We start from the raw sequence: 22832 nt of genomic DNA, 5'->3' as shown, positions 1-22832 counted from the left end.
ACTAAACCAACGAAACAAACAAAAACAAACCCTCCTTTTCATTTACTGTTTTTTTTAAATAACAACAATAAAATATAAAATATAAAAATAAAAATAATTTTTTTCAAATACAAAATAAAAACAAGAAAACCATACCAATCACAATATCCCACTAAAATTTCAATCCACATCTTCTCCTTTATTTTGGTCATGTGTATCATTGTTTTTGTTTAGTCAAGGTATTAGTTAGTTTTCGTTTTTTTTCTATCTAACAAGACGACTATTGTCAGTCGATCTTTTGTCCGTTTTTGTGGATTTGCGTGGATTGCGCATTCCATTTTGGAGGACGTAGTTTCAGACCTTGCAAGTATCCACCCACACATTGCCAGGTTCCTTTCTTTTTTCCCTCTCTCACTTGCACCATAACACACCATTAATTGTAAATAAAATCCATTGACCGTTGCACACACCCAATTAACAAAATGCACCTCATGAAATTATAATTAAAACAAACCGAATGTTAATTATAAAAGGAACCCCGCCGTTGCACGTACATCTTTGCAACCTAACTCATGTAATTTGTAAATTAAACTCCATTCACAAGTGCACATGCACACACATTACAGACACATTAAATTGTAATTAAAATAAAACCCCCAAAGACACGCATGCATGCACTCGCGTACCACACATCATGTAATTCTAACAATGAACTGCATCAGTAGAGACTAAGTCAAGTCAAGTCGTGTCAAGTCTGAGAGGGGCTGGGCTATGTTTGTGGCTCACCATGCATTAATGGATTAACTTAAAAATGAATTGTGTTTAATGGAATATCTAATAAACAATGAGTCATTAGTTTCACCCACCCACTTCACCGCACTAGAGGACAATGAATGTTACGTGGGATTTGGGATTATTAATATGACCCTTGGAAGAAGCCTCTTGCAGCCCCTCCCTATCCCTAAGGGGAAATGGACTCACATTTGATGGACTTTATCATTGGCCTTCCTACAACTAAGAAAGGGTGGAACAGTATCTATGTGGTCGTTCATTGCCTCACCAAAGCTGTCCACTTTATCCCCACTAAAATCCAATACATTGCCTCTAAGGTGGCCACTCAATTTATGAAAAATGTCTTCAAGTTGTATGGCTTGCCACAGGTCATAGTACATGATCGGGATGCAAAGTTTATGAGTAACTTTTGGCAGACAGTTTTTACCTCCATGGGGACCAAGCTCCATCCACTGCATACCACCCTCAGATTCATGGCCAAACTAAAAGAGTGAACAAATGGCTTGAGACATATTTGAGGCACTTTTTCCATGATGTTCAGCACAGTTGGGATACGTGGCTTCACTTGGCTGAGTTCGCCTATAATAACTCCACGCACTCTAGCATTGGATTTTTCCCTTTTGAGGCCTTATGTGGGTATAAGGTTCCCCTCCCCACAGTCTTATTTAATGATAAGATCAATCCTCAGAGTTAGGCTGAATTGGATTGCATGCAAGCTTTACTTCAACAATGCAAAATGAATCTTCAAAAGGCCCAAACACACGTGAAACTCTATGTTGATGAAAAACAAAGGCACTTAGAATTCCAAAAAGGAGAATTCGTCATTTTGAAAGTGCCAAGTCCCGCTACTCAACTCTCAGAGGGCAGCAATAACAAGTTGGCCCACTACTTCTATGGCCCATACCGGATCCTGAAGAGAGTTGGTGACTTGGCCTACCACTTGGAACTTCCCCCTACCACCAAAAACCACAATATGTTTCATGTAAGCCAACTGAAACCCTTTATAGGCTCCTCAAAGGACTATGTGGAAGAACTTCCCCCCATAGATGAAGAGGGCATCATTCAATATGTCCCTGAAGCAATCATTGGGCAACGAGATAAGCACTTATGATCCCAATCCATCAAAGAATATCTCATCAAATGGCAAGGCCTACCCTTGGAAAAAGCCTCTTGGTGCCGAGCAACCATCCTCAATGAATTTCCCTACCTCCCTAAGGCCCAACGGCTAGAAGACTAGACGGTCATGCCCAAATGGACAACCTTCTGCCCACAAACTGCTCACTATTTTAGAACATTTTTGTACTTACTCAAATCACATGCATGTACATTCTACATAAGCTGAAAGTACTCATCATAAGCTTCGTTTAGACATGTGGTACGCCCTATTGGGAGCAGCCTATCAAAAGTTATGACTTGTTTACTTTAGCATACCGGTCCTGGACTGCATGCAGTCCCTAGTCTCTCCACACCTAATTTTCATTGTCAAAGGGCTCTGAGTAGTACTCTGTAACCCTCCCTTAGCCCACCCATCCCTCCCCTCTATTTCTCCTTGTTTTTGAGGGCAAAGCAAAAACCTTCCGAGTGGGGATGGATTGTAACAAGCGGGATACACATTGACTAGTGTTTAGACACCCATCACACTAACCGGGGTATTTAAAGTGTAAGGGCCCCAGATTAGGGCAACCAGCTATTATCAAGATCATACTCTTCACCTTCATCTCCAGCTTCCATGGCTTCCTCCTCCCTTCTCTCTTTCTCTCTCTTCTTCTAGTCTTCTTTCTTCTTCTTGCTCTCTTTCTCTCTCCTCTCAGCTTCTTTCATTACACAAGCAACAAGCATATCATAAACATTTCATCAAAAATAAGAAAACATTCCCTTGAATATCCCACAAGAAAAGATACAATCCATGACTTATCTCTCATAAGGTGTATAGAGTGATACATAATAGTCTACCCCTAATACTTAGGATGTGATACTTCTTAACTTCCTTCGTACCTTTCAAAGGTCATAAGCTTTTCTCCTAGATCATATAACATGTTAACATGCAATATTTTAACATGCAAGAGCAAGATATCTAACTTTACTTCTAATAGATATATTCTTTAAGGGATAATCATGATCAGTTTTTAATGGATAATTTATTTTCATATTTTAAGATTTTATAAATTGTAACTCTCTCCTAAATGTGTGATAATTTTAGGATAGTCAAGAGTTTTGTTTTTGTTTTGGGGTCATAGTTGTCAACACTTTCTCAATTCCTCCTTCTCTATCGAACTTGAACTTCTAGCCCAAAATTGTAGAGGTAGGAGAACACATACAGAAAAATGTGAAGGGATTTAAGAGATCGGGGAATTGAGCTTAGAAGGGTGGGTTGAGAAATGAAATCAGGGCAAAATCTTTGGAGGATTTTGATGTAATTCCACTAGTAGGAAATATAACAAGGTGATTGTATGAGGGGATGAAGAGAAATGATAGATGAATGGCTCCAAGGTAAGCAAACAACGTGAAGAGGGTGGTGAGGTCCTTTGGTTGGTGCAAAGGGTCTCCGTGTGATGAATTTCAGTCAATGGACCCCTTCGATCCTTGCATGAGTTCCTAACTTCCTCTTTTTCCACTTTATCTCACCTTCTCCTCCACTTAATTCTCCCTCTTTCTCTCACTCACTCTCCCTCTTTCTTTCTCTATCCTTTTCTCATATCCCTCTCTCCCCCACTATCCCCTTCTACTACCCTTCTTTTCTTCTTTTTTCCCTCCCTATCTTTCTTTAATTCTCTCCTCTTCTCAACTTTTCAAGTTTTCTCACCTCTTCTCAAGTTCTCACCACTTTCTTTTGTGCCATATTACTTCCTCACTTCACCAAACACATGGCCCGTTCATTTATACTTGGGGCTCCACAAGTCTCAAACAAGAGGCCATTCATTTACCCTCGACCCTCCTGGTGGGCTGAAGGATTTTTCCCTATCATAATTCGCCTCATCTTTACCCACATTTGGATTTTCCTTTATTGTTGAGTGCTGAAATGATATGTTTTTTTGGGCTGATTTTTTGTTGTTTTTGTTGCTGAATGGTTGTTTTTGGTGATGGATTGTTTGAATTTGAAGATGTTTTGAAGTGTTTGGAATGGTTTAAGTATGTTTGAAGGGTTTATGATGGTTTTTGATGAGGATATGTTGTTCTGTAGGGTTATGTAGTTTTTTCTGTTTGGTTCTATAAGGTCTAATTTTCTTCTGTTTTCTTCTGTTTTGTTTTTGTTTTGGTAGTTGAGATGGTTGAATGAATATTTTGAGAGATGGTTAAGGTTGTGTTGAAAGGTTTATTAAATGTTGAATTGGTTTTGGTTTGGTTTTTATGGTCTCTATTCATCTTCTATAAGGCTGTGTAGCTTCTGTACTTATGTTCTTATGTTGTCCTGTTGTTCTGTGGTCTGTTCTGTTCATTTCTGTTGAGTGCTATGTTGGATGTACATATGTTTTGGGAAGATTTTTTGTTTTAGGAAAGGATTAATGGAAGCTCTATTCAAGCTAATTGAAGTGAAGAAGTAGCTGTTGAAGATTCACAGAAGGTTACAGAAGAACAATGATAGAAGCCAGATCTCACAGGATACTATGATGTCTCTTATGCTTCTTCGCATCTGATATACCTTTTGGGAGGTGTATCCATGACCAAGAGAGGAGAATTGAGTGTCATTCTTGAGTATTGTAGTGAGGCTATGAAGACATTGAAGATGAATACTATGTGATTATTTCCATTCAAAAATGGTGTATTCTTTTGTGTTCTTTGTTCTATTGATGGATTTTATGAAGAAATAAAAGATTATGGTTAATTCTATTAAATTCGTGGGAGATATCCACTGTGGGAGCTTTCGCTCAACCGCCAAGACCCATGGACCGCTTATTGCTTCAAGCGTTCCAAGCGAGCTCTAATGGCTATCTCTCACCTAGCCGACGCGCCGTCGAGATCCTACGAGTGTAGTGAGCTTACCTTGATGCTTGATCGAGTACCCTCGTCTCTCTTGCACTTCTGTAGCTCCACGATTCTTGATGCTAGCTCAAGCATCCTCAATCCTTCTCCATCTCCAAGCTCCATGCTCCATAGCCATGCGCGCAAGAGAAGAGAAGAGAAGAGAAGAGAAGAGAAGAGAAGAGAAGAAGAGAAGAGGAGATTGTGAAGAGCTTCACCCTCTTGATCCCTCACTCCCACACACTCACTCCCTCACACTCTCACACTCCCTCTCTCAAGAGCACACACAAGCAAGAAGGAGAGAAGAAGAGAGGAAGAAGAAGACTCCTTTTGTCACACACCAAAAGAATGAGCTTCTCATTCACTTTTCAACTTTATATACAAAGCCCTAAATCCTTTTTGGGCGGTCATCCCCTTTTCCCTTTTTACATGGCCGGCCGGCCGTAGCCTAGGCCCTTTTTCCCATTTCCCACCCTTCTAATTTATCCTATTTCCAACTAATGCGTACACTTTGCACAGGAGTGAGCCTGGCGCTCTTTTACAAGGATTCGGGAGCGCTTCCACATTTAATGGTGCTCCTTTCACTCTTTTATTGTCTCGGGGCGACTGAGACTTTCTAAGGGTCGTGCCCGAGCATTTAAATTTTTTAGGGTCTGGTTACCGGTCAAGGCGCCTTTTTCTGATTTTTATCTTGCACCTTTTTTCTTTTTCCTTTTTTTTTCCATTTTTCCGCTCCTTTGTGCTGCGGTAAACACGGTAAACATCTACTATGATGCTGCGTGAAGATTTGTTATTTTTCTTATTGTGGTTCTATAAAGAATGAAACAAAATCTTGTTGACGATACAAAGATTTTCTTGTAGTAGAAACCCCTTTTCCTTGGTGTTCCTCTTGGGGCTCCATATTTTTGGTGCACAGCCAAGGAAGCTTTCCATCAATAAGCATCAGAAGAGGCTAAAAATGAAAGAAATTGTGTTACCAAGAAGAGGAAAATTTAATGGATGCTTGCAAAGTTCCTTCTTCCACTGAAAAGTTGGAGATTCTCATTATCAAAGCAACTTTCTACAAGAATTTCACCCCACAATGGCAGAAACATGTTACCATCATGATGCAAGCTCTATGTCATGGACTATTTCCTCTTCCTGTTAAAGCAATAGAGACATGCATCTTGGTGGAAAATTGTTTGGGAACAAACTGAAGAGTAGAAAACAAAGAGAATGACCATCCATGGAAGATTTGGCATTCATTGAGAAATTTCCAGACATCATCAAGTGGGAGATTGTGAAGAAGCTTAAGGAGTCGTGGTCAGTGGAGGTTCACGAAAACAAGAAAGAAAAGAGTAGGAATTTGTTCGTGGATGCTCAACAGCAAGATATGTGGGATGCTTGGTGCATTGACAACCTCCTGTTTGTTCAATTAACAACCCACTGGAAGTTGGTAGACATAGTCTTTTTCACAACATACACTGTTGAAACCCTCAGAAAGCTGACATTATTATGACGATGGCACAAAAACGATCTTAAGAAGAATGAGTTGGTATACTTTCAGAATGGAATATCTCCCCCTTTGTAGTGGTTTGAAAGCTAAATTCAGAGATGTTAAAAAGAAGGAAGTAGAAGAGATGTTGGCAAGAGAATCCTCCAGAGGGACTGAAGCCCCTCTCTAATTCTATTCTTTTGAGTATAGACCAACTGGTTGGAGCCAACTCCCTAATGAATGATGCAATTAAGAGGCAAGTGTTAGAATGAGTCAAGAGGTATGTGAGAAGAGAGAATGCAAGAATCAAGGCTGAGAAAGAGCTTGCAGTAGAAGCCTCCTTTAATGCCCTAAAAACACTCTTTACAGAAGTCCCCATGGCGACTCAAGGTCCCCTTCCTAGTCAGATTCGTCTTGGAAATATTGAGGCCTGAAAATGTAGTCTCATTGCCAATTTCTAAGGGAAAGTACAATGAAGACCCCAATCTTCATGTAGCAAAGTTTATGGTAGCATGTGTGGCCAACAATGCCAAAATCCCTGATTATTGGTTAGCGATATTCCCCATCACATTCAAAGGTGCGGCGTTTCAATGGTATGAGAGACAAGCAGTAGGAACTTTTGGCACATGGGATGAAGTTGGCCTTCCTCACTAAATTCAGGTGTGAAGGTTTTAAAGAGCGGATACGAGAGTTCATGAACCTAAGCCAATCCTCTGGAGAAAGAGTAGAAGCTTATGTCTCATGAATGGAATCCATCCTATAGAGATGGACTAACCATCATTTGGATGAAGGCATCTAGAAAGGAGTGTTCCTCAGAGGCCTACAACCAGAAGTTCACAAGTTCGTGGAATTGAGAAGACCAGTCAATCTCCAAGTTGCAGTGGAAGGTGCAAGACTATATGGCGAAGTTGAAGCAAGGCTATCGATGACTCCAGGAAGAGGAGTCTTACCTCCTCCCATGCCAGGAATGGCATATCCCCCAAATGCAATCCCAAGGATGGTTCCCTGTCCCTATTCCCAGATACAAACAATATCGCAGTACAATGCACCTAATCCACAGTGGCCACAAACAACAATGCCTCAAATGATGGTTTAACCACAACAACAGTGGCCTCAAACAGTTCCTCCAATGGTGACTAAACAACAGTGGAACCCTACCAACTGGAATCAACAACCCTAAGTCTCAACAGGAGCTCTAAATCAGAACCAGAATAGAGAACCCTCTAGATCAACCCAACCTGTATATGTAGTAATTACAGAAGCTTTCCAAAACCCTACTACAAGTACTCCAAGAAGTGAAAATATGAAGGACTACTTATCCAACTCAGTCGCAAGTATCAAGAAAGAGCTTATGGATGTGATTATAGAACAGCTACAGATGTGAAGGTGAATATCACCAATATATCCACTCCTGCGGGAGGTGGGACAGATGTGATGCATTCTAATACATGGTGTGGAAAGTGCCATCAAGCGGGACATTTAACCACTAAATGTACCAGAAAACTAACCATTCCTCGAGCCTTCTATTCATACTATTTGAGGAAGAAACATACAGAGGATATCTGCTCTCTGAAAGAGATGCACGAACGAAGACAGAAAGATCAAAATGCAAGATTCAACTTACTAGAATACAAAATGACAATGCAGAATATTGGACCAAAGCCTAGGGAGTTTGGTCCTAATTTCAGTCCAAGGAGGTTTCCCTCTCAAAGTTACAAAGGACGACAGTCTGGCGGTGATCAAAGATCCAAGGTGGAATGTTATAGATGTGGAGAAAAGGGTCATATCTCACCGAATTGTCCAAACCCTAGACGATCTGTGGATTACAAGCCCTTATGCATTCGATGCAAAGGAGAAGGCCATATTGCAAAAGATTCTCCAAGTCCAGCCCTTGTCCAATCTACTTCTGATACACAACAGAAGATCCAAGAACCTGCTTCCAATTTGGTGGAATTAGAAGTGGCCGCAATAACGCGAGCAAAGAAGAGAGAACCCATAGTTCCAAAAGAGAACGTTCCTTCTACAAAGACTGTGAAATTCAACCTTCCTCAGAAAAAGCAGAACAATGCAATCCAAAATAAGTATAGAACACTACATAGCCATAGAGAGCTACAGAGACAGTTGCAGAGACAGAACCAGAGGTCCAGGAAATAGAGGATGCGGAAGTACCTCCTCATGAATATGAAGCACATATGTTGCCGCTCCAGAAAGAAAAAGGGAAGATAAAAGTGGGTGTGGTCCCATTTCCCAATCGCTTGGAAAAGCCTATTGATCCTATCAAAGATTATGACTTGGTCAAAGACCTAGACACCTTTAAACCAAACCTAACAGTCGATAGTTATTGATGCTATCCCCCAGTTGCCGAAAGAGATTTGAAAGCATCTTGACAAGGAGACGATGCTATCCCCCAGTTGCCGAAAGAGATTTGAAAGCATCTTGACAAGTAGATGTGGCCTAACAACAACAAAGTCCAATAGAGCCTCAGAACCTATGAAAGAAGTGGAGGTGGCTAACGCCTTCCTAGATCCTGGAACCCCAGAGACTAGTGTATGGATAGAAGGATGCTTTATTTCAGAATCATTGATTGATGGAGGCTCATCCGTAAACATAATGACGGATGAGACAAAGAAGAATCTAGGTTTGCAAGGAATGCAACCTACCCAGTGGCTTATCAGATTAGCAGACCAAAGCAAAATCAAACCGTTGGGCATCCTCCCATACGTAAAAACAACCCTTGCAGGAAGAGACTATTGGTTGTCAAACCAAATTCTTATGGGACCTCATACCCTCTGCTCTTGGTAAGACCTTTGCTTTTTGAAGCAAGAGCCAGGATGGACTGGTTCAAAGGCACCCTAACCCTAGGCAGAGGACCCAATAAAGTGGTGTTGAAATTATATGGGGATCACAAAAAGACAATGGATCTACATCCATTGAAGTCATAACAAAATCCTCCAATGAAGTAACAGATGGTACGTCAGGAAACAAAGAGGCTATTAAATAGATCTTTCCCAAGAAAACAGAGGCACAGTCCCTAACAGTGGGCATTGTAAGCCAACTACTGAAGAAAGCAAAGTCTTTGTCCATGGGAGAATATCTCTTGCCTCAACCTGATTTGACTTTTGAACTCACCTCTGATAGGGAGATAGAAGCATGGATGTATTGTTCACCCTATTACATGGCATTCAGAAAGATAGAAACAGAGACATAGCCAAAAATAGAGGTAGAAGCAGAAGCAGACACAGAGGCGGGGGATCTATTCTTCTCGTACAGAGCCTCTAGAGAAGCAAAGACAGTGCCTCCAGAGGAAGAGGATGAAAATGATGAGGAAGAAAATGAAGCAGGTTATGACATTGCAGATGAAGACATTGCTCTGATAGCGGACGATCTTGTTGATGTCCCTACAGAGACTTTAGAGGCTGAAGATCTCGTTGTGTTGGATGGAATGACCATGGTTCCATTTGGGTTGACCAGTGGACCACAAAGTATGCACAATTTACATAAGCCATGGATCAGAGGTCTAAAAATTAAGTTCACCAGTGACTTCTGTCGCCCTGACCATTCATTCTGGAGAAAAGATGATGATGATATCCCTTGTCAAGAGAAGCCAAAGCCATCAAAGCCACGGCTTATAGAAGGTCCATGCTATGTAACATTTGTGGACGCATTCTCTAAAGATGAATCCCTAAGTCTAAAAGAAATCACCACTCACACAGAAGCAAACAAAGCTCTGATACCCTTCCAACAATCTCAACAGACAAATGAGTCATCTCTTCAGAAGGAGGACACTAGTTCTAGTCGAACATCAAACGATAACACTACTCCCTTCAAGGAGTCAGACCTCTATCTAGAAGCAATCCGTGGGACATTTATCCGTGAAGTGGAAGGTGAAAGGCAAGTGACATTCTTGGATGCTGATGGTACTGAACGTCACCTGAAAGTGGGTCTCAATATTCCAGAAGAAGAACTAGTGATCCTGCGAGACTTACTAAAGGATAACTTAAACGTGTTTGCTTGGTCGTATAAAGATCTAAAGGGGGATTGACCCTATAGTTTGTTAACATCACATCGATCTAGAGCCTGATGCCAAACTTGTAAGACAAAGACAACAATATATGAAACCTAATTATTCTGTTCTAGTGAAGGCTGAATTATTGAAGCTCCTTGAAGCAAAGTTCATTTATCCTATGGCTAACAGTGAATAGGTTTTGCCCATTGTGGTAATACCCAAGAAGAAATGGAAACTTTGAATATGTGTGGACTTTCAAAAGCTGAACTCCAAGATGAAGAAGGATCATTTTCCTATCCCTTTCACAGACCAACTGTTGGACACACTAGCAAGCCATGAGCTCTATTCCCTCTTAGATGGATTCAGCGGATATAACCAAGTCCAAATCGCAGAAGAGGATCATTTTCCTATCCCTTTCACAGACCAACTGTTGGACACACTGGCAAGCCATGAGCTCTATTCCCTCTTAGATGGATTCAGCGGATATAACCAAGTCCAAATCGCAGAAGAGGACCAATCCAAAACAACCTTCACAACAGAATGGGGAACCTATGCCTATAGAGTGATGCCTTTGGGCTCTATAATACTCATGCCACCTTCCAATGAGTAATGATGCCTCTCTCCAGAATCATCTCCATGATTTCATTGAGGTGTATCTCGATGACTTCTGTGTCTATAGCTTAATCCGCGAGCATTGGGGATACCTAAAGCAATGTTTTGACAAATGTGTTTTTAGCGTCTCAATAGGAGTTCTTCTGGGCCATATTGTCTCTGCACAAGGGATTGCAACAGACCCATTGAATATTGAGAAGATTGCCACCTTGACAGCACCAACAAACCTCAAGCAACTGAGAGGATTTCTTGGCCATGTGGACTACTATAGAGGATTTATTGCACATTTTGCAACCAAGGCAGCCCCTCTGCACAAGCTCCTAAGGAAAGATGCGGATTTCCTTTGGACTGATGATTGCAAAGAAGCCTTTAATACCCTAAAATAGTGCCTCATCCAAGTACCTATCTTATAGCCCCCTGACTGGACGAAGGAGTTCCATGTGCACATAGATACATCAGTTGAAGGGCTAGGTGTTGTCCTATGTCAAAAGGGCCCCTCTCAATTAGATCAACCAATCTATTATGCAAGTCGGAAAGTAACCGACCGCGAGTGGAACTACACAATGACAGAGCTTGAGTGCTTAGAAATGGTGTTTGCACTCGAGAAGTTTCGACACTATCTATTGTCAATGCATTTCAAGTTCTATGTGGATCGAGAAGCCCTGTCCTTCCTAATGAACAAAAAGATGTCAAAGGATGACTGATGTGATGATTTTTCCTATTCTAGGAGTTTGATTTTGAAGTGGTCACTAAGCCTGGCCATTCCCATGTCCTAGCGGATCATCTGTCCCAGATCCCTCAAACTGCAGAAGAGGAACAAGATGATCCAGACCTTCTTGATGCTTCCTTGTTTCTAGTCACCACAGTTACTCCATGGTATGCAAACATAGCCAACCTCCTGGCAACTCAATAGTATCCTCTTGGCATCTCAAGCCATGAGAAGAAAAAGATTCTATTAGAATCAACCCCCTACACCTTGCTAGGCGGTGCACTGTACAAGAGAGGCAAAGATGAAGTGTTGTGAAGATGTATTACAGGAGACGAAATCGGCGTAATATTGAAAGCATGCCATGACGAACCAAGTGGTGGACATTTGCAGGAGAACAACAGCCAGGAAGGCTCTGTTAGCGGGATATTGGTGGTCAACCCTCCACAAGGATACCTATGACTACTTCAAGAGATGCGACGCTTGTCAGTGAATGGGAAAACCCACTAAAATAAGTGCCATGCCACTGCAACCTATTCTTCTCCTAAAGCCATTCGAAAAGTGGGGGATTGATTCATGGGTCCCATTGATCCGCCTACTAGAAGGAAGCGGATACATCTTGTTATGTACAAATTATGTCACCAAGTGGTGTGAAGCCAAAGCTTGAAGCGGGACGATGGTAACACTGTAGCCTATTCATGTACGAGAATATCATCACCCATTTTGGTAGTCCCCTCAAGCTAGTAAGTGACAGAGGTACTCATTTCCTTAACAAGATCATGGAAGAGTTGATGGACCTATATAAGATCCACCATCACAAGTCCACTCCTTACTACCCTAGAGCCAACGGCCAAGTTGAAGTCACCATCCACAGCCTTTACCCCATTGGCGTGGCACTATAAATCTTTTGATGCTACTTCTGATAGCTGTTCTTCTACCACTCTTGAAGAGGTGCATGCAACCCTCTATCACCTCCAGCCCATCTCCTGCCCCTGATCTCTTATCCTCTATTTTCAATTAGCCGCAGTGGAGAGGATGGTTCAGACAAATGGTGTTTCTACCATTTCCCTTCTTTAAAAAAAACAAAAAAACAAAAGAGAAAAAAATATATTTACATATATATAACTATTATGGAAGAAAATGATGAAATTATTTGTCATAGTAGGCCTCGTTCAAAGAAAAGATGGAAACACCCTTGGGCGGGAAGCTGACTATGGAAAAGGTGGTAACACCTCGCAGTTCAGGATAGCTGATTCACCAACAAAACCCTTCCAAAAGCAATTTGAAGCCACCTCCCTTGGTATGCTATCTCTGCAATATCAGTCCGTCTACCCTCCTTAACAGATGATCTTTCATACAAATCATCGAAGTACCAGACGTGTCAGCTACCTCCCTGGGTATGCATCATCTTAAACACTCTGGTGGCAACAACAGGCGACGCGATCTTCATCACCAATCCCTTGAGTGATGCGAGCTTCATCCTAATAGGATGGGGACATGAGTATGGGCTGCTCCCTGTATCTATCAAAAGAGTGTGAGACAGAGGGTGGGGAATGCGCACAATGCATACAACCTCTGCACAAGTGAATGTGAGGATTATATCAATGGGTTTCAAGAATGGGCTGCCCTCTGTCTCTTTCAATATAGTGTGAGACAAAGGGTGGACTGAGTGTGACTGGTGTTTCTCCTCAATCAATTCTGAGAGGTGAGATTGAGGAACGTTATGACAATTGGAGCCAGGTACGTTTCCGTTTCCCTATGCACACACAGGATGGGTCTCTACCGCCAGCACAAGACACGTCACTCTATTCTGTACATTGTACTACAAGGCTCCTTGGCCTTCCTGCTTACACCTATGCCAAACAGGGTTGGACGCACTAATGCACTATCAACTGTGCACCATGGCATACTCCCTCTATACCATTCCCCTTGTCGATTTCTAAACCGGGTGTGAGATCTTGGTTACCATCAATACTATCTTGAGTGATGTCCGTAATGGGGCGAGTGACTATTCATTCATTCCCATTTGAGTGTTGCGAGTTGAGAGACTATCCTTCGTCCATGACACCTACCAGACGGGCTTTATCAATCAGCTACCTCCCTGGGTGATGTTGCGTGGTCCCTGCCGCGTTCGATGTATGTTGTGAAGACATCTTGATACCTCCTGTAGAGCCAGCTACGATACAGGACGTGACATCAACCATTAACTGCAATGCAACCCTGTGAATCCCCTTCTCGTGGACATTTTTCCTATTTCCTGCCTTTCGTTCTGGTCACCCGATCTTTTTATATTAATTTCTACCTTCTATTTTTGGGTTTTTTTTGGGTTTTTTCCATGTGAACGGGTCTTATCTCTGTTGAATCTGTGTTCTGACACAATAGACTTGTCCGATATGACTTTTCTCACAATTTTCTTTTTCCCGTGTTTCATTTCGGCGCATGGATTTTTTTATATTAATTGTCGTATGGGTTTTCATGCCTACTTTTTGCCTTTTTCCCGTGGGACTACCTTGACTTGAACCTGAACACCCCATTGTACTTTTCCGTAGTCTCTCCCTCGTCCTCTGGCCCAATTTTCCTTTTTACCGAATTGTGTTTTGACGAACGGTTTGTGAGTTATTATTTTTTCTTTGTTTTGTTGTGTTCCCGCGTGCCTCGCCTCGCACGTGAACATACACGTTTTTGAATTTACGTGCCTCGCGACACCCTGTCGCCCTCGCGCCGTTTCGTACCAACATACCAGCCGTGTTCAATCCCGTCAATGCAAATTTTTATTTACCTTTCCCCCCCCCCCACCCCCCCCCCCTTGTGCATACGCACGGGACAGGGGCGCGCTCCCCCTTTTCGGGCTTTTCTTTTATTTCATTTTCCTTTTTTATTAAAAAAATCCCCACCCACAGACCCAAATCATAAAACCAAATTTAAAAAAAAACCACAAATTAATTTTTCAAAAAACACACAAACAAACAAAATTTAAGACCATAAATTCTTTTTTTTTTAACACACACACAAACAAAATTTAAACCCATAACTTATTTTTTAAAAAAAGAAAAAACATACACACACAAAACAAAAAATAAAAAATAAATAAACAAACTTGAAAATATTTTTTAATTAAAAAAAACAACAACCAACCACAAAATTAACAACCACTTATTTTTTTTAAACCACAAAAAAAAGAACAAAAAAAAACCGATTTTTTTTATAAAAAAAACACACACACACACACAAAACACAAAATTAAACACAATACATTCATTTTATTTAAAAAAAATAAAAATGCCCAAAAAAATTTTAACAAAAAAACAACCTTAATTAAAAAACAAAACCCATGAAAAATATTTTTTAAAAAGTAAAAAAAAAAAACAAAAACAAAATATTTTTTTATAATAACGGTTGCCACCCCTGCGGCCGGCCATCTTCTCTCCTCCTCCTCCTCCTCCTCCTCCTCTTCTTCTTCTTCTTCTTCTTCTTCTTCTTCTTCTTCTTCTTCTTCTTCTTCTTCTTCTTCCCCCTCCCCTCTCCTACCCGCTGCCCTGCGCCTCCTCCCTGTGCTCCCTGCATCTCCTCCCTATGCTCCGCTGCCCTATGTCTCCTCCATGTGCTCCCTGTGTCTCCTCCCTGCGCTCCGCTGCCCTGTGCCTCCTCCCCTCGCCTCCTTTTCCCACCTCACCCTCCTCCTCCCTGCGCTCCGCTGCCCTGCCCCTCCTCCCCTCGCCTCCTTCTTGCGCCTCGCCCCCCTCCTCCCTGCTCCCCTGCGCCTCGCCCTCCTCCCGCCTCATCCTCCTCCCCCCTTCGTCTTCCCTCTTCTCCGCCCCTCATTCACCTCCCTCCTCCTTCACCACCACCACCTCCCCCACCTCCCTCTTCCTCCGTCTTCCCCACCTCCATCACCTCCTTCCACCTACTCCTCCACTGACGCCACCTTTCCCACTCCCTCCTCTGCCACCTCCTTCACCACCTCTACCCCCACCCCTCTATCCTAGCCTCCTTTCCTACACCCCTATCCTAGCCCCCTTCTCCCACCCCTTGCTAAGCCCCCCCTTTCCCCACCCCCTCTTAAGCCCCTCTTCGTACGTAGCAGCAGAGTTTTTTTGTGCGGGTTCCCAGTCTGTCGCAGTTGTTCACATGCCCATATGCTTGGTCGTAGTATATGTGGTCTTTGCAGGCATTCATGCGCGAGGACGCATGAGGACTCATTCATGGGCATACGTAGTTGCTGATGTTCACACACGATTGTTCACCCACCCATTCGGGTATTCATTTTTGAAATCCCGAAAATAATTCAAAAAACAAATAAAAAATATATTTTTAAAAAAACATTAAACATTTAAAAAAAATCCAAAATTCCCAAAAAAATCATTAAAACTTTTTCTCATTGTTTAAAAATTTTCTTCTTGAAAAAATGTCATTAATTAATTACTGAAAATTCCAAAGTGCCTAAAATTATTCACAAAATGATGGAAATTGATAAAAGTTTCCAAAAAATACCTATAAATTAAAAAAATTCAAAAATTTCCAAAAAATCACATTCACTTTCTTTTTTATTTTGGATATTTTTAATTAAAAATTAGTAAAATATTTTTAGAAAATACTTTTTTTTGGAAAAAATCTTATGACAATGTAATTATCATAAACACATCCTTTGAAACTCCCAAACATGATAATAACATTTCCATCACATTGAAATAGAATGGTTTTCAACCCTCATAGTGGGACAAATTGGATTCTTAGTTTTTTTTGTTTTAACAAAAAAAACAAAACAAAAACAAACAACACAAACCAAACCAATGAAACAAACCCTCCTTTTTATTTACGGTTTTTAAAAAAAACAAAACAACAACATCAACAATAAAAAATAAAATATGAAAAATAAAAATAATTTTAAAAAATACAAAATAAAAACAAGAAAACCATACCAATCCCAATATCCCACTAAAATTTCAATCCACATCTTCTCCTTTATTTTGTTCATGTGTATCATTGTTTTTGTTTAGTCAAGGTATTAGTTAGTTTTCGTTGTAGACCTTTTGCCCGTTTTTGTGGATTTGCCTGGATTGCGCATTCCATTTTGGAGGACGTGGTTTCAGACCTTACAAGTTTCCACCCACACATTACCGAAGGTTCCTTTCTTTTTTCCCTCTCGCACTTGCACCATAACACACCATCAATTGTAAATAAAATCCATTGACCATTGCACACACCCAATTAACAAAATGCACCTCTACTCAACTCTCAAAGAGAGCATCAGTAACAAGCTGTCCCATCGCTTCTATGGCCCATACCGGATCCTGAAGAGAGTTGGTGACTTGGCCTACCACTTGGAACTTCCCCCTACCACCAAAATCCACAATGTGTTTCATGTCAGCCAATTGAAACCCTTTGTAGGCTCCTCAGTGGACTATGTGGAAGAACTTCCCCCTATAGATGAAGAGGACATCATTCAATATGTCCCTGAAGCAATCATTGGGCAGCGAGATAAGCACTTATGATCCCAATCCGTCAAAGAATATCTCATGAAATGGCAAGGCCTACCCTTGGAAGAAGCCTCTTGGCGCACAGCAACCATCCTCAATGAATTTTCCTACCTCCCTGAGGCCCAATGGCTAGAAGACTAGACGGTCATGCCCAAATGGACCACTTCCTGCATGTACATTCTACATAGGCTGAAAGTACTTGTCATAAGCTCCGTTTCGACATGTGGTATGCCCTATTTGGAGCAGCCTATCAAAAGTTATGACATGTTTACTTCAGCAGACCGGTCCTGGACTGCATGCAGACCCTAGTTTCTCCACACCTAATTATCATTGTCAAAGGGCTCTGAGCAGTACTCTGTAACCCTCCCTTAGCCCACCCATCTCTCCCCTCTATTTCTCCTTGTTTTTGAGGGCAAAGCAAAAACCTTCCGAGTGGGGATGGATTGTAGCAAGCAGGATACACATTGACTAGTGTTTAGACACCCATCACACTAACCGGGGTATTTAAGGTGTAAGAGCCCCAAATTAGGGCAACCAGTTATTATCAAGATCATACTCTTCACCTTCACCTCCAGTTTCCATGACTTCCTCCTCCCTTCTCTCCTCCCTTCTCTCTTTCTCTCTCTTCTTCTAGTCTTCTTTCTTCTTCTTGCTCTCTTTCTCTCTCCTCTCAACTTCTTTCATTACACAAGCAACAAGCATATCATAAACATTTCATCAAAAATAAAAAAAAATTCCCTTGAATATCCCACAAGAAAAGATACAATCCATGACTTATCTCTCATAAGGTGTATAGAGTGATACATAATAGTCTACCCCTAGTACTTAGGATGTGATACTTCTTAACTTTCTTCGTACCTTCCAAAGGTCATAAGCTTTTCTCCTAGATCATATAACATGTTAACATGCAATATTTTAACATGCAAGAGCAAGATATCTAACTTTACTTCTAATAGATCTATTCTTTAAGGGATAATCATGATTAGTTTTTAATGGATAATTTATTTTCATATTTTACGATTTTATAAATTGTAACTCTCTCTTAAATGTGTGATAATTTTAGGATAGTCAAGAGTTTTGTTTTTGTTTTGGGATCATACCTGTCAACACTTTCTCAATTCCTCCTTCTCTATCAAACTTGAACTTCTAGCCCAAAATTGTAGAGGTAGGAGAACACATACAGAAAAATGTGAAGGGGTTTAAGAGATCAGGGAATTGAGCTTAGAAGGGTGGGTTGAGTAATGAAATCAGGGCAAAATCTTTGGAGGGTTTTGATGTAATTCGACGAGTAGGAAATATAACAAGGTGATTGTATGAGGGGATGAAGAGAAATGATAGATGAATGGCTCCAAGGTAAGCAAACAAAGTGAAGAGGATGGTGAGGTCCTTTGGTTGGTGCAAAGGGTCTTCGTGTGATGAATTTCAGTCACAATGGACCCCTTCGATCCTTGCATGAATTCCTAACTTCCTCTCTTTCCACTTTATCTCACTTTCTCCTCCACTTAATTCTCCCTCTTTCTCTCACTCACTCTCCCTCTTTCTTTCTCTATCCTTTTCTCATATCCCTCTCTCCCCCACTATCCCCTTCTACTACCCTTCTTTGCTTCTTCTTTCCCTCCCTATCTGTCTTTAATTCTCTCCTCTTCTCAACTTTTCAAGTTTTCTCCCCTCTTCTCAAGTTCTCACCACTTTCTTTTGAGCCATATTACTTCCTCACTTCACCAAACACAAGGCCCGTTCTTTTATACTTGGGGCTCCACAAGTCTCAAACAAGAGGCCATTCATTTACCCTCGAGCCTCCTGGTGGGCTGAAGGATTCTTCCCTATCATAATTCGCCTCATCTTTACCCACATTTGGATTTTCCTTTATTGTTGAGTGCTAAAATGATATGTTTTTTTGGGCTGATTTTTTGTTGTTTTTGTTGTTGAATGGTTGTTTTTGGTGATTGATTGTTTGAATTTGAAGATGTTTTGAAGTGTTTGGAATGGTTTAAGTATGTTTGAAGGGTTTATGATGGTTTTTGATGAGGATATGTTGTTCTGTAGGGTTATGTAGTTTTTTCTGTTTGGTTCTGTAAGGTCTAATTTTCTTCTGTTTTGTTTTTGTTTTGGTAGTTGAGATGGTTGAATGAATATTTTGAGAGATGGTTGAGGTTGTGTTGAAAGGTTTATTAAACATTGAATTGGTTTTCGTTTGGTATTTATGGTCTCTGTTGATCTTCTGTAAGGCTCTATAGCCTTCTGTAGTTATGTTCTTCTATTGTCTTGTTGTTCTGTGGTCTGTTCTATTCATTTCTGTTGAGTGTTATGTTGGACGTACGGATGTTTTAGAAAGCTTTTTTTTTAAAGGAAAGGATTAATGGAAGCTCTATTCAAGCTAATTGAAGTGAAGAAGTAGCTACTGAAGATTCACAGAAGGTCACAGAAGAACAGTGACAGAAGCCAGATCTCACAGGATACTATGATGCCTCTGATGCCTCTGATGCATCTGACATACGTTTTGGGAGGTGTATCCATGACCAAGAGAGGAGAATTGAGTGCCATTCTTGAGTATTGTAGTGAGGCTATGATGTATTATTGAGAAAGCAAGAGTATGTGAGAGAGAGAAGTGAGAGAAACTCAGTTCTATGCCTAAAAACAATGTATCTACTATGAGAGATAGAGAGAGAACTATGAAGACATTGGAGATGAATACTATGTGATTATTTCCATTCAAAAATGGTGTATTCTTTTGTGTTCCTTGTTCTATTGATGGATTTTATGAAGAAATGAAAGATTATGGTTGATTCTATCAAATCCGTGGGAGATATCTACTATGATGCTGCGTGAAGATATGTTATTTTCCTTGTTGTGGTTCTATAAAGAATAAAGAAAAATCTTGTTGATGATACCAGATAGATTTTTTGTAGTAGAAACCCCTTTTCCTTGGTGTTCCTCTTGGGGCTCCATATTTTTGGTGCGTAGCCGGGGAAGCTTTCCATCAACAAGCATCAGAAGAGGCTAAAAATGAAAGAAATTGCATTACCAAGAAGAGGAAGATTTAATGGATGCTTGCAAAGTTCCTTCTTCCACTGAAGAGTTGGAGATTCTCATTATCAAAGCAACTTTCTACAAGAAGTTCATCCCACAATGGCAGAAACATATTACCATCATGATGCAAGCTCTATGTGGTGGACTATTTCCTCTTCCTGTTGAAGCAACAGAGACATGCATCTTGGTGGAAAATTGTTTGTGAAGAGTAGAAAACAAAGAGAATGACCATCCATGGGAGATTTGGCATTCATTGAGAAATTTCCAGACATCATCAAGTGGGAGATTGTGAAGAAGCTTAAGGAGTCATGATCAGTGGAGGTTCACGAAAATAAGAAAGAAAAGAGTTGGAATTTTTTCGTGGATGCTCAACAGCAAGATATGTGGGATGCTTGGTGCACTAACAACCTCCTGTTTGTTCAATTAACAACCCACTGAAAGTTGGTAGACAGAGTGTTTTTCACAACATACACTGTTGAAACCCTCAAAAGCTGACATTATTATGATGATGGCACAACAACAATCTTAAGAAGAATGAGTTTTGATATTGTCAGAACAGAATATCTCCCCTCTGTAGTGGTTTGAAAGCTGAGTTCAAAGATGTTGAAAAGAAGGAAGTAGAAGAAATGTTGGCAAGAGAATCCTCTAGAGACTAAAGCCCCTCTCTAATTCTATTCTGTTGAGTATAGACCAACTGGTTGGAGCCAACTCCCTAATGAATGACGCAATTAAGAGGCAAGCATTAGAACGAGTCCAGAGGTACGTGAGAAGAGAGAATGCAAGAATCAAGGCTGAGAATGAGCTTGCAGCAGAAGCCTCCTTTGACGCCCTAAAAGCACTCTTTACAGAAGTCCCCATGGTGATTCAAGGTTCCCTTCCTAGTCAGATTCATCTTGGAAATATTAAGGCCTGAAAATGTAGTCCCATTGCCAATTTCTAAGGGAAAGTACAATGAAGACCCCGATCTTCATGTAGCAGAGTTTATGGTAGCATGTGTGGCTAACAATGCCAGAACCCTTGAGCATTGGTTAGTGATATTCCCCGCTATTTTCAAAGGTGCGGCGTTTCGATGGTATGAGAGACAAGCAGCAGGAACTTTTGGCACATGGGATGACTTGAAGTTGGCCTTTCTCGCTAAATTTAGGCCTGAAGGTTTATAAGAACGAATGCGAGAGAAGTTCATGAACCTAAGTCAGTCCTCTACAGAAAGAGTAGAAGCTTATGTCTCGCGAATGGAATCCATCCTAAAGATATGGACTAACCATCATTTGGATGAAGGCATCCAGAAAGGAGTGTTCCTCAAAGGCCTACAACCAGAAGTTCACAAGTTCATGGAATTGAGAAGACCAGTCAATCTGCAAGCTGCAGTGGAAGGTGCAAGACTGTATGATGAAGTTGAAGCAAGGCTATCAATGACTCCAGGAAGAGGAGTCTTACCTCCTCCCATGCCAGGAATGGCATATCCCCCAAATGCAATCCCAAGGACGGTTCCATGTCCCTATTCCCAGATACAAACAATATCATAGTACAATGCACCTAATCCACAGTGGCCACAAACAACAATGCCTCAAATGATGGTTCACCACAACAACAGTGGCCTCAAACAGTTCCTCCAATGGTGACTCAACAACAATGGAACCCTACCAACTGGAATCAACAACCCTAAGTCTCAATAGGAGCTCTAAATCAGAAACAGAATAGAGGACCCTCTAGATCAACCTAACCTGTATATGCACTAATTATAGAAGCTTTTCAAAACCCTACTACAAGTACTCCAAGAAGTGAAAATCTGAAGGACTACTTATCCAACTCAGTCACAAGTATCAAGAAAGAGCTTATGGATGTGATTATAGAACAGCTACAGATGTTGAAGGTGAATATCACCAATATATCCACTCGTACGAGAGGTGGGACAGATGTGATGCATTCTAATACATGGTGTGGAAAGTGCCATCAAGTGGGACATTTAACCACTAAATGTACCAAAAAACTAACCATTCCTCGAGCCTTCTATTCATACTATTTGAGGAAGAACCATACAGAGGATATCTGCTCTCTGAAAGAGATGCATGAACGAAGACAGAAAGATCAAAATGCAAGATTCAACTTACTAGAATACAAAATGACAATGCACAACATTGGACCAAAGCCTAGGGAGTTTGGTCCTAATTTCAATCCAAGGAGGTTTCTCTCTCAAAGTTACAGAGGACGACAGTCTGGTGGTGGTCAAAGATCCAAGGTGGAATGTTATAGGTGTAGACGATCTGTGGATTATAAGCCCTTATGCATCTGATGCAAAAGAGAAGTCCATACTGCAAAAGATTGTCCAAGTCCAGCCCCTATCCAATCTACTTCTGATTCCCAACAAAAGATCCAAGAACCTACTTCCAATTTGGTGGAATTAGAACTGGCCGCAATAACGCGAGCAAAGAAGAGAGAACTTGTAGTTCCAAAAGAGAACATTCCTTCTACAAAGACTGTGAAATTCAACCTTCCTTGGAAAAAGCTATTGGGGGTAAAGGCGCCTCTACCGTGCCGCCCCGTGTATTACTACACTGACAGTACCGGCCAGTGCACACTGTAGGTGGCGGGCACCCGTCACGTCACTTTATTCTTTATTCTTTTAGTGACAGTTTGAATAAAGGAAGGCCCGGTGTCACATTGTGACTGTTGGAGTTCCCATTTCTTGTCTCTCTCTTTCTTGTTCTTGCTCTCCCGCCATAGCTCGCGTGCAAGCTTTGATCCTTCTCACCTTTCAACTGGTATTAGAGCTTGGCATTCTCTTGCTCGAACTCA

Source organism: Lygodium microphyllum, chromosome 5 (assembly GCF_053477565.2).
Source record: "Lygodium microphyllum isolate KBCC chromosome 5, Lygodium_microphyllum_v1.1.10, whole genome shotgun sequence".
NCBI classification, from domain to species: Eukaryota; Viridiplantae; Streptophyta; class Polypodiopsida; order Schizaeales; family Lygodiaceae; genus Lygodium; species Lygodium microphyllum.
The sequence above is the reverse complement of the archived record's forward strand: the minus strand, read 5'-3'. Positions refer to the sequence as shown.